Here is a 9975-nt window from a genome sequence, read left to right as displayed (position 1 = left end):
ATCACAATTTATTCACAACATTTATTCAAATAGATTTTCAAGTAAAAAACAAAGAATTTTGAGTTTGATACTGCTTTCATAATTGTATTGTGTATGAGTATATGGGCATGTGTTGGCTCCTATTAGTTATATATGGAGATAGGTGTTGATCAAGATGGAATCCGTTACCCTAAGTAAATAGGGATAAAATCCTATGTTCATTTAATTGTTCTTGATGTTTCAAGTTCTTGGCCAGAATAGAAAGATTTAGTCAGAAAAGAGTTTCTGACAATAAAATCTAATTAATCAAGAACTAAAATTAAAAAAGAACATAATATTCATAGCAAATGGGGTTTGACATTAATCATAACTCCAGCTCGAATTGAGATTTTATAACGGAGAGATTTTAGTGCATTATAACATATGATTAAAGGTTCATTTAAGGTATTCCTTATTACTGATTGGGTGGCCATGGCATACTATGCTAGGTGTCAATCATAGTCTATAAGATGCCAAAAATGATTTAGAGAAATCATTTACAGTAAGAAAGAGTTCTAATGATATTAAGAGTTAATATCATTTCTCATTGCCAATATTTCTCATTGCCAATATTTCTCATTAGCCTAGTAAGTCACACATTTACACAAGCTAATCGCCATTTAAAATGTGATTTAATTGATCAATTAAAGAGTTTAATTAATTAATTAAAAAGAGGTTTAGTTTACAATAAAATTGCAAAGTCCCTAGCATAGCTTGAAATCAAATCTAGGTTATTGGATGTATAGTATAAATTAAATTTATATTTAATTTGATTAAATATGAATTTAATTATGAGAAATTAATTAATGGAGATTAATTAATTAATTAATTTATATTTGATATAAATTGATTTAAAGAGGAGAAATTATAATTTTGGATTGAGAACTCAAATTAAAAAGTAAGGGCAAATTAATAAACAGCATGAAGGAGAACAAAACTTGCAATTTCTAGGTATGAAGAATTGGCATTCTATTTAAAAAAAGGGGGGCAAGGATGAAGTTGGTTACAAAGGGAGGATTGCAAGACACATTAAGGTGACTGACCCATCAGTGCTTATAGTAAAAAGCAACTAATTCGCAAATCCTCAAGGACTAAGAATGTTATCCAACATGCTTTGAAGTTCTTTTATGTTCATTTTTTTCATGAAGGTTAAATATTATAAACCCGTTATCCTCAATCATGAAGCATCAACTGAAACACAAGTTCATTTTCCTTCCTTTTTTTCTCCCTAAGATATTCTGATTCCCTCCCCAGTGCCCAAAAGTGTGGGATGCTTTGTACACTAGGTCACCCTTTATATTCTGAGTTTCTGACTCCCTCACTTATCTCTGTCATATAATTTTATTATCTCATTTTCAACAGTGAGATTGGAATACTCAGAGATGAGCATCTCTTCTTAGAATGCAGCTGAAGAGTCAGAAGAAAGGTCATTATCGGTTATCGGCATATATTGTATATATTGATGAACACAATACCACAGAAATTTCAAGAATGAAGCCATTGTAATATTTGCTCTCTTCAATTAATAAATGCCTTCATTAAGTTCCAAAGCAGCAAACACATGCAATTTGCTTAAAGCACCTTTGAGTTAGAATAATTACCTGCTTGTTTAAAGCATCTAAAGTTTCCTCATTGAGATCATTACCAGCAGTGATACTAGTCTTTCCAAAACCGGGCACTCCAAATTCCTTCTCAATGGCACAAAAGAATTTTCGGGCCTCACATGACAAATATGCTAGGTCACCAGAGTCCAGCCTAATGCCCACCGCTTTGTAGCTGCACAGCACACCATCTAAACTCACTAATGAAAACTAATTACAATTAAATGCTTAATCATATGGACAAGATTACCGACATTATATGTCATAGGGATGCTCATGCTATGAAGATAAAAGAAAGACATTTGAAATGGTGTGCATTATGCAACTATGCATGGCAGCTTCTTGTCTTAGTAATGGATCTTCTCTTAATGTGTTTAAAACACAGATTTAAAGAATGCGTCATATAAATAATTCTGGTTATCATCATCTTCATCACAATGCTGATTCAGCCTAACAACAACTGAATAATTATTGCATAAAAGACCAAGAGCATCAAGATAGAGATACAGTCACCGAGGTGAAAGTAAGGTTTAAGAAATAGTTCAACCTTGTCATCATCTAAAAAAAGAAACTGTTACATAGTTAAAAAGTATATACACTAGCAAAGTTACAGAATTACCCCAGATCACTGAGCGCTAGAGCAACAGCACAAAAGTTGGGGATTCCACTCCTTATAACCTGGTAAAATAGATGTTGATAGAGTGAGGTAAAGCCATCCTTAATTACAAATACACCTGGACTAAATAACAAGCAGCAGAGAGACACACACAGAAGGGTAGAGAGAGGACAATATATATGATGCATATATGCTATATACTGATTGAACTATAGTTATGGACACTAGCATACTGCTATAGACTTTTTAATGCCTAAATTAACCAAAGGATATATGGTTTGAAAAAACCAAATATTTAAGTAGTATACAAGCATTTTGATGATACCAACTTCATAAGAAATGCCATCTTTACAATTAAGCATCTGTTCCATTTTGACTTCATTCTTTTGAGCATTTGCAGTTAAATGTATCAAAACTAAGTTATTCAGTTACAAAATAGCACATTAAGTGTGAAATACACTTGTTCGTGCATGTGTGATTTTAAAAGAACAGAAAGTTGAGGCAAATAGACCCCATCCACGCAATGAAGAATGATAAGCCACTATGCAAAATGTTCACTCACATCATATGTGTCTACAAGAGCTAGGAAATTATTTGGGAATGCCAGCGCATATGAGGTGAAAGCTGCAAGCTCGCTTTGATTGGTCTCAACAAAAACGCCACGTAATGAATTTGACCACTGCATATCATGTAAAATATTAACAAACTGAAAATTATGGCAAATAGAAGGATTAAAGAAAGAAAGAGAAATGCTAAACAAGCCATTATTCACATAATTAGCAGTCAATAAAAACATGAAAACATCTGCATCTGTAGTAAAAGCGGATTATGGCGCTTTAACACAAATAAGCTCAGGCAATGTGCACATTTATTTTCTAGCAGAAAAGAATGACATCCCCATTTTTAACTTCAATCAAAATCGAATCCTTGATCACATTCTTGTCTTTCTATATAATAAGACCTGATATGTTCTACCCCTCTTGAGATTAATGCAAGATTCCCATTGCCATCACTAGTTCTTCCTATCTAAGAAAACTAGCTAAATTATTTTTAAAGAATTTCAGACTTCATATGTCCTCACTTGCTATGCCATGCCATCCATTATATCAAGAGTTTTATGGTGTGCATTTGTATGGACGGACGCAAGGTTAAATTAAGACCACTAGTGCAAAAACTTGACATTTTTCACTACATATTATAACCACAATCCAGTACATGATTGCCCAACTTTATTAATGAGCGAATAAATAAATGGAGTGGTTTCATTGGTATGCATTGTGCAAAAATTTTTAACTAGAATTAGTGAGTTTATGTAGTCATCTCTAGATAAACAAACGTAATGTGGACTGTGTCAACTAATAATATTAGTCTAAAAGGCAATGCATGACACCTTAATTTTGTCCAACCATGTCTGAACCAAACTGACAAAATCCTCACAGCTGCTTGAGCCGTCAGAGCTCTGGAGTGACTTTTCCACAATCTCATCAAGGCTCTGCAAACAGAGGGATAAATCAGGCAAAAGAGTAACTAAACTCAAAGCAAAGAAATACTATCATAAAATGTTATATATAGGCATATAAATTTTACATGGTCAGACATGAAGGTATTTCTTAGATCCTCAATAACAATCATACAAAGGAATTTTAGTACATAGTAAGAATGACTCAGTGTCAATGTCAAGTACCAGCAGCTACAGGCTCCAGATGAAAGAAAACAAGAATAATGACCATACTGATTACAAGAAGAAAGAGCAAAAGCAGAGGTTGCCTATTTGAGAGAGACATAAAAACAAAACAAATTCTCATAAAATAAAATTTCCAGAAATAAGGGTAATAGAAATAGAACTGCCATCCTAATTTAAGCATATCCATTAAAAGAGAATGCATTGTAAACAAAGATGCTACTTCAAAGCACATATAAATAAATTATGCATCATTTTAAAGTACTGAGCTTAGAAATTACTCATCATAACAACAAAGGTAGATGTCTCAAGCTAGTTGTGATGATTACAAACCATGTATGAACTAACAAAAGCATGGGAATGTGTTCCACGAAGAGGTATCCCAAAGAACCTCCCAGCTGCAACATTGCTGTCAAGAGACAAAGAATTGCAGAATTAGACATATAAAAAATTAGTCAAGATCAAGAACTTAAAGAATTAGTATATGGTATTAAAAGTTCAAATAATCTCCAGGTCAACCTAAAACAAAAGAACAATGCTTCTTTGCTTTTTCTTTTCTTTTCTACTTTTTTTTTATGAAACTGAATTAAACAAAAGAGCACCAGGGATTGCCAACCCATGCATAAAAGAAATTCTTAAGGAAAGATAATTCCTACCTGAAAGAACAATTCCAAATTTTACCAACCATAAAGGAAAAGGTATTCCAGATCTGGAAGTTTTATACTAGAAAATCAATGGGATGTGAAACCTTGATGAGGCTTCAGATTTGACATGCTCATTATGAAACAAATTGTCAATTGACATCACCACCATTAATGATTTATAAGATAATTTATGCATAGGTTATCCTTACCCTTTATGTTTTCTAGTAAACCAAGATATATTCCCTTGTCTTCGAAAGAAGAAATCAAACCAATATCCACCACTATGGGTGAGCACTATTCGGTTTGTATATTCAGTTCAGTTCAGTTTTCAGAACGAACAAAACTGCAATAACCTGCATGGCCAAAGGCCAAATGTGAAGATTCCCATGATTGGGTTTGTGATTTTTTCTTTCGAAAACCTAACACAGAAACACTCTATTGTCTTCAAATTTCTAACATGTCATAAACTGATGAATTTGAATGCCTCAAATTTAAATTGGGTCTTCTATTTTTTTGTTTTTTTTGGGAATTGTTTTTAAATGCTTATGCGATAACAATCATGTGCCTGCTGCCTTGATTGCTTACAAATTCCGTGCATTCCTCCATTTTTGATAGCTAAAACTGATGAACCAAACAGAACTGGTTTGGTTCTTCCATTAAAATTGGTTCAGTTCACTTTATGGATTTAGTAATTTCAGTTGTTTGGTTTTAGTCATTTTCATACAGAACCAAACTAAAGAGATCGATGTACACACCTATCCACTCCCAACCCAGACTCATATCATCTGAGCCAAGCGCTAGGATGAATGGTTTTAAAGATATTTAAATTTTCAAATTTAATTAAACACTAAAGAACTTCCCCGTATTAGACAATCATATTTCAAATGGAACTATTTCCTTGGCATTTTATGATTAACTTTGATTCAAGAAACTTCTCATGTGACGGTTAATCAGTAAGTATATGTAAGAATTGATCGTCATCATATGAATTAGAAGGAATATTAGAAAGGCAAAATAATACTAAGAGAATCTATCTTATGGAAGTAAAGATGAATGCATGATGCAAGATAATTTCACCAGAAATTACCTTGTTGCATCAAATCCTCCAATGTAGCAGTACTTTGATGCTCCTATTCCACCATCGGGGCCCTATATGTAAGATAAAGAGATCTTTTTCATAAAAAGAACTTAGTTCAGTGCTTTACAAAAAATAGATAAAAAAAAAAAGAAATAACTATTGGAAACCTGAGACCGTCAAAGCCCAAATTCTAGCAGCATTTTTGTTTTTCCAGCAACAAATCGATGCCTTGCTGCATTTGTTGCCACCAGTGATGCATAATTAACAAGATTCAGTAACGGAGTTTCCAGCAATTGAACCACCTAATACAATAAATATAAGCATTAACGTCTATTTCACTGTAAAAATGTTTTACCATAAGAGATACAAATAAACCAGAACTAAGGCTCTATTTGTTTCATGGAAATTATTTTTCCAAAAAATGTTTTCTATATAAACCAGAACAAATCGATGCCTTGCTGCATTTGTTGCCACCAGTGATGCATGATTAACAAGATTCAGTAACGGAGTTTCCAGCAATTGAACCACCTAATACAATAAATATAAGCATTAACGTCTATTTCACTGTAAAAATGTTTTACCATAAGAGATACAAATAAACCAGAACTAAGGCTCTATTTGTTTCATGGAAATTATTTTTCCAAAAAATGTTTTCTATATTTTCCAGTGTTTGGAATGCTTAGAAAGATTGGTAAAAAAAAAAAAAAAAAGACTTTTTGTGTGTGTGTATGGAGACCGCATATGTACATACTCATTAGTCTATTGACCACCGCTGATCCTCTCTGGCTATCTCCAACAGTGATGGCAGCCAACCATAAAACCACAATTTATCATTTTTTGAGTAATCTCACATTCATTTATAAATATAAAAATATGAAGTCTTTATAGGTCCATACATTTTTCCATACATGTATTCATGTTAATGACTTTAAAGTACCCTATATGTCAAAAAATTTCCAACTAATTCTCAGTACTGCAACTAAATAGCAGAAAATGAGTTATTTTCTCAAAAATTATTTTCCTTTAAAAAAATATTTTCCATATACAAGTTGTTTTATGTGAAACAAACAAAGCCTAAAGCATAGATAAACTGCCAAAAAAATTGGAGCAAAAACAAGAATTTTGTTACTCACAGCAATTGGCCCTTCAATTCGTAGCAGGGGGAACCTTTGGGAAGACGACTGACCCCTCTGGAACAGCATACAATTCAACTTCAGAGCAGTCAAGTCCTCTAAGATAATCACAGAAGCCATCCTACAATTAACAGTAAATACTGCTTAGACAGGTATTTATTTTTCAGTAGAAATTTACAGATCAAATAAATGGCAGTGCAACATTTCAAAAATCATTTTGAACTACCACTAGAGAGAACTAAGACTAGAAAACGTGGTAACTTTTTGAATGAAATCATTTCACATTATTATAAACCATAGAATGGGGTGCAAGTTTAAAGAACAACCACGGGCAAAGAGCTCATCCTGGTTAAAGGAAACAAAAGGATGCCTCTGATATTTCTAGGCCTTTGCAAATGTCCATCTCAGTCTGAATCTGACATCAATTAGTTCTAGGGCAGCCATGCTGCTTCAATACCTAAGTGGCAAACGTGTCCAAGTTAAACTGTTCCTTTTAACTGGTGCATCAGCATCACAATATGGGCATCATACCAACAGCCTTTATGAACTTAGATGTCAATTCTTTTCATGCCATAAAAAAACATTAGCAACTTTTTCACAGTGCAAGAAACATTTACTACACCTGAAGTTAACATGCATATGCGCAATGTCATGATAATATTAACATACATCAGCTTATAAAAAATAAAGCACATATGATCCTGAATGTAAAAAAGAATCCAAATTTTCATGTATCACATTGATTGTTAGATATGCCAGTACTAGAGATACAAGTAAGCATTAAAGATATGTGCAATTGGCATAATTAGCCTCAATTTCATACTTTTAAGTTTAAAACGTGTTTAACTGGAGAAAATAGTAAACACTGCCTGCCTTCTATATCAATGTTCCTACGTTGCTCAAACTATGCAAATTCGAGTTTCCTCTCTCAAAATTTAAAAACAATTTTGAATGTTCTATTGAAAAATAAAAATTCCAGAAAATTTGAAAATCTAGAGATGAACTAGAATCGGAATAAACTGCTTTCAATTTTATTTACCTCACAAGAACCAGGCAAAGTTTCACGGATGAAAGAGATCTCATCCTCGGTGAATTTGAAATTAGCAATGAACCTTATGCATTCTTCTAATCCAGCAAAGACTGTACACTCACCACCAAATGGATTCTTCCGAAAATATAAATCAAAACTGAAGAAAATAATGCAATACACAGAAGACTCGTATTATAGCAGTTAAAGAATAAACAACAACAACATTTGCATATCAAAAAAACAAAAAGATTTAACTACTGAACTGAGTTTATATCTTTCCATTTCTCAATTATCCTTATCGATTTTCTAGGCAAACAAACAGAGTTAAAGGAAGGAAAAAAAAAAAAAAAAAAAAACACTCACACAGCTCGCTCTTGATGCTTGCCGGCTTTCCAGTAAGCATAAGCCATGGTGAACTGATAGAGATACGTTAAAAGAGGCGTGACCATAGGATTCGTCGGGCCGTCCGGTATCCGACCCGATTCATCATTCGGACCATTGGCTTTCACCTCCATTATTTTTCCTTCTAGGGCACTAGCATACAGGAATCGTTTGTGATTTTTGCTTCGCTTGTTTGCTCAGCGACGCATATATATACAGGGAGTCTTTAAAAGCAGAAACACGTGAGCGTGACGAAGAAGACAGAGGAGACACAAGCTTCGGCTTAGAAAAGACCGTCAAAAGCGAAGGTCGTTTTTTTTTTTTTTTTTTGGTTAGAGATACATGGAAATGGAAATCGGAAAATTCATATTTCTTTTTTTTGCATTTTTAATATTTTTTTATTGTATAGATATGATAATTATACTAGATAATGCTAATTTCTATTTTTTGTGCTTTCTATATTTACTTTGATTTTCTAATATTTTATTTTCATTTTTTTTATGAAAAATTTATAATTTAATTTCTAGATTTTAGTCTTTAAATTTTAAAAAATTAATTATTTAATTCCTATATTTAATCCTATATTACAATTTAATCTCTAAATTTTAAAAAATTAATTTTTAAATTTTACATTATATCATATTTTAAATTTAATTTTTATAATTTTAATATATAAAATAATTTAATTATTTTATATAAAATTATTATAAATATTAAAATTATAAAAATTAAATTATTCTATATATTAAAATTAAATAACTAAATAATAAATTTATCAAAATTTAAGGATTAAAATATAATATATATAAAATTTAAAAATTAAATAATTAAATTTAAAAATTAAAATATAATGTAAATTAAAATTTAGAGATTAAATTATAAATTTTCTTTTTTTTAATTTATAAGATGAACAATTATTATTACCATTCCAATAGTGGTCAAAACAAAATAACCACAAAAATCATCATTTTGAACATAACTAGATTTTCACTCCATACTAAGTTTGATTTATGTCCATTATGCAACAAAAAAAAAAATGGCATGCACTTCAAATCGAAATTAAATAATTTATATATATAAAAAAATAAAGGTTAAATCTTTTTCTAATTTTGTATAAATCTAACGATTGAAGACAGATTTGCTACTCACTTTCTCAATTTCTTTCTAGTCCATCCTGCTTTTCTTTTGAATCAATTCTAAAATATTTTTTTTAATAAATAAAAAAAAACTTTTAAACATAACGATAGTAGTTTCTAAAGTCTTAAGTTCAGAATCATTAACTATTGTTCTCGATTTAACTCTTTTACATAAAAGAAGACCTATCATTAAATTTAAAGTAAGTCCCCATTGATGTACATTGAGATATCTCACAATAAATTCAGTTACGAGTAAAGCCGATGCTATTATATTGATGTGAAGGATCAAACCCGGCGATAGGATCATCCCACCCCAGCCGGCTTACTGGCATGCGTGGTGGTCCAGTCCAAATCTAACATGCAATTTGGAGCGCAACATCATTTTTTAATGCATTTTTAAGTTACGCATCTCTCGTCATGTTACCTTTTGAGAAAATACTATGTTCTCTTCTCTTTCCAAATTTCATCACTCTGTCAATACTGACTCTCTATTTTCATCGACTCCTCCAAAAGTCGTTTCAAGTCTGATCAGTGATTGTGATGTGCTCAATATTAGCCCAACTACACCTGCCCCTGTTGAATTGGCACCAGTTGTTGATCCAGTACCTGCGCCTGCATCTCCTCCTAGCACTACTCTTCGTCGTTCTACCCGTGTAA

The 9975-nt window shown here is 31.9% G+C and overlaps 1 pseudogene; it reads right to left on the bottom strand.

Moving 5' to 3' along the window:
• Window positions 1–719: 719 nt before the first annotated feature.
• On the bottom strand, window positions 720–8380 carry LOC110650819 (nicotinate phosphoribosyltransferase 1-like; annotated as a pseudogene).
• Between the last annotated feature and the right edge of the window lie 1595 nt (window positions 8381–9975).

The sequence above is a fragment of the Hevea brasiliensis genome, chromosome 11 (assembly GCF_030052815.1).
Source record: "Hevea brasiliensis isolate MT/VB/25A 57/8 chromosome 11, ASM3005281v1, whole genome shotgun sequence".
Lineage (NCBI taxonomy): Eukaryota > Viridiplantae > Streptophyta > Magnoliopsida > Malpighiales > Euphorbiaceae > Hevea > Hevea brasiliensis.
The sequence above is the reverse complement of the archived record's forward strand: the minus strand, read 5'-3'. Positions and strand labels throughout refer to the sequence as shown.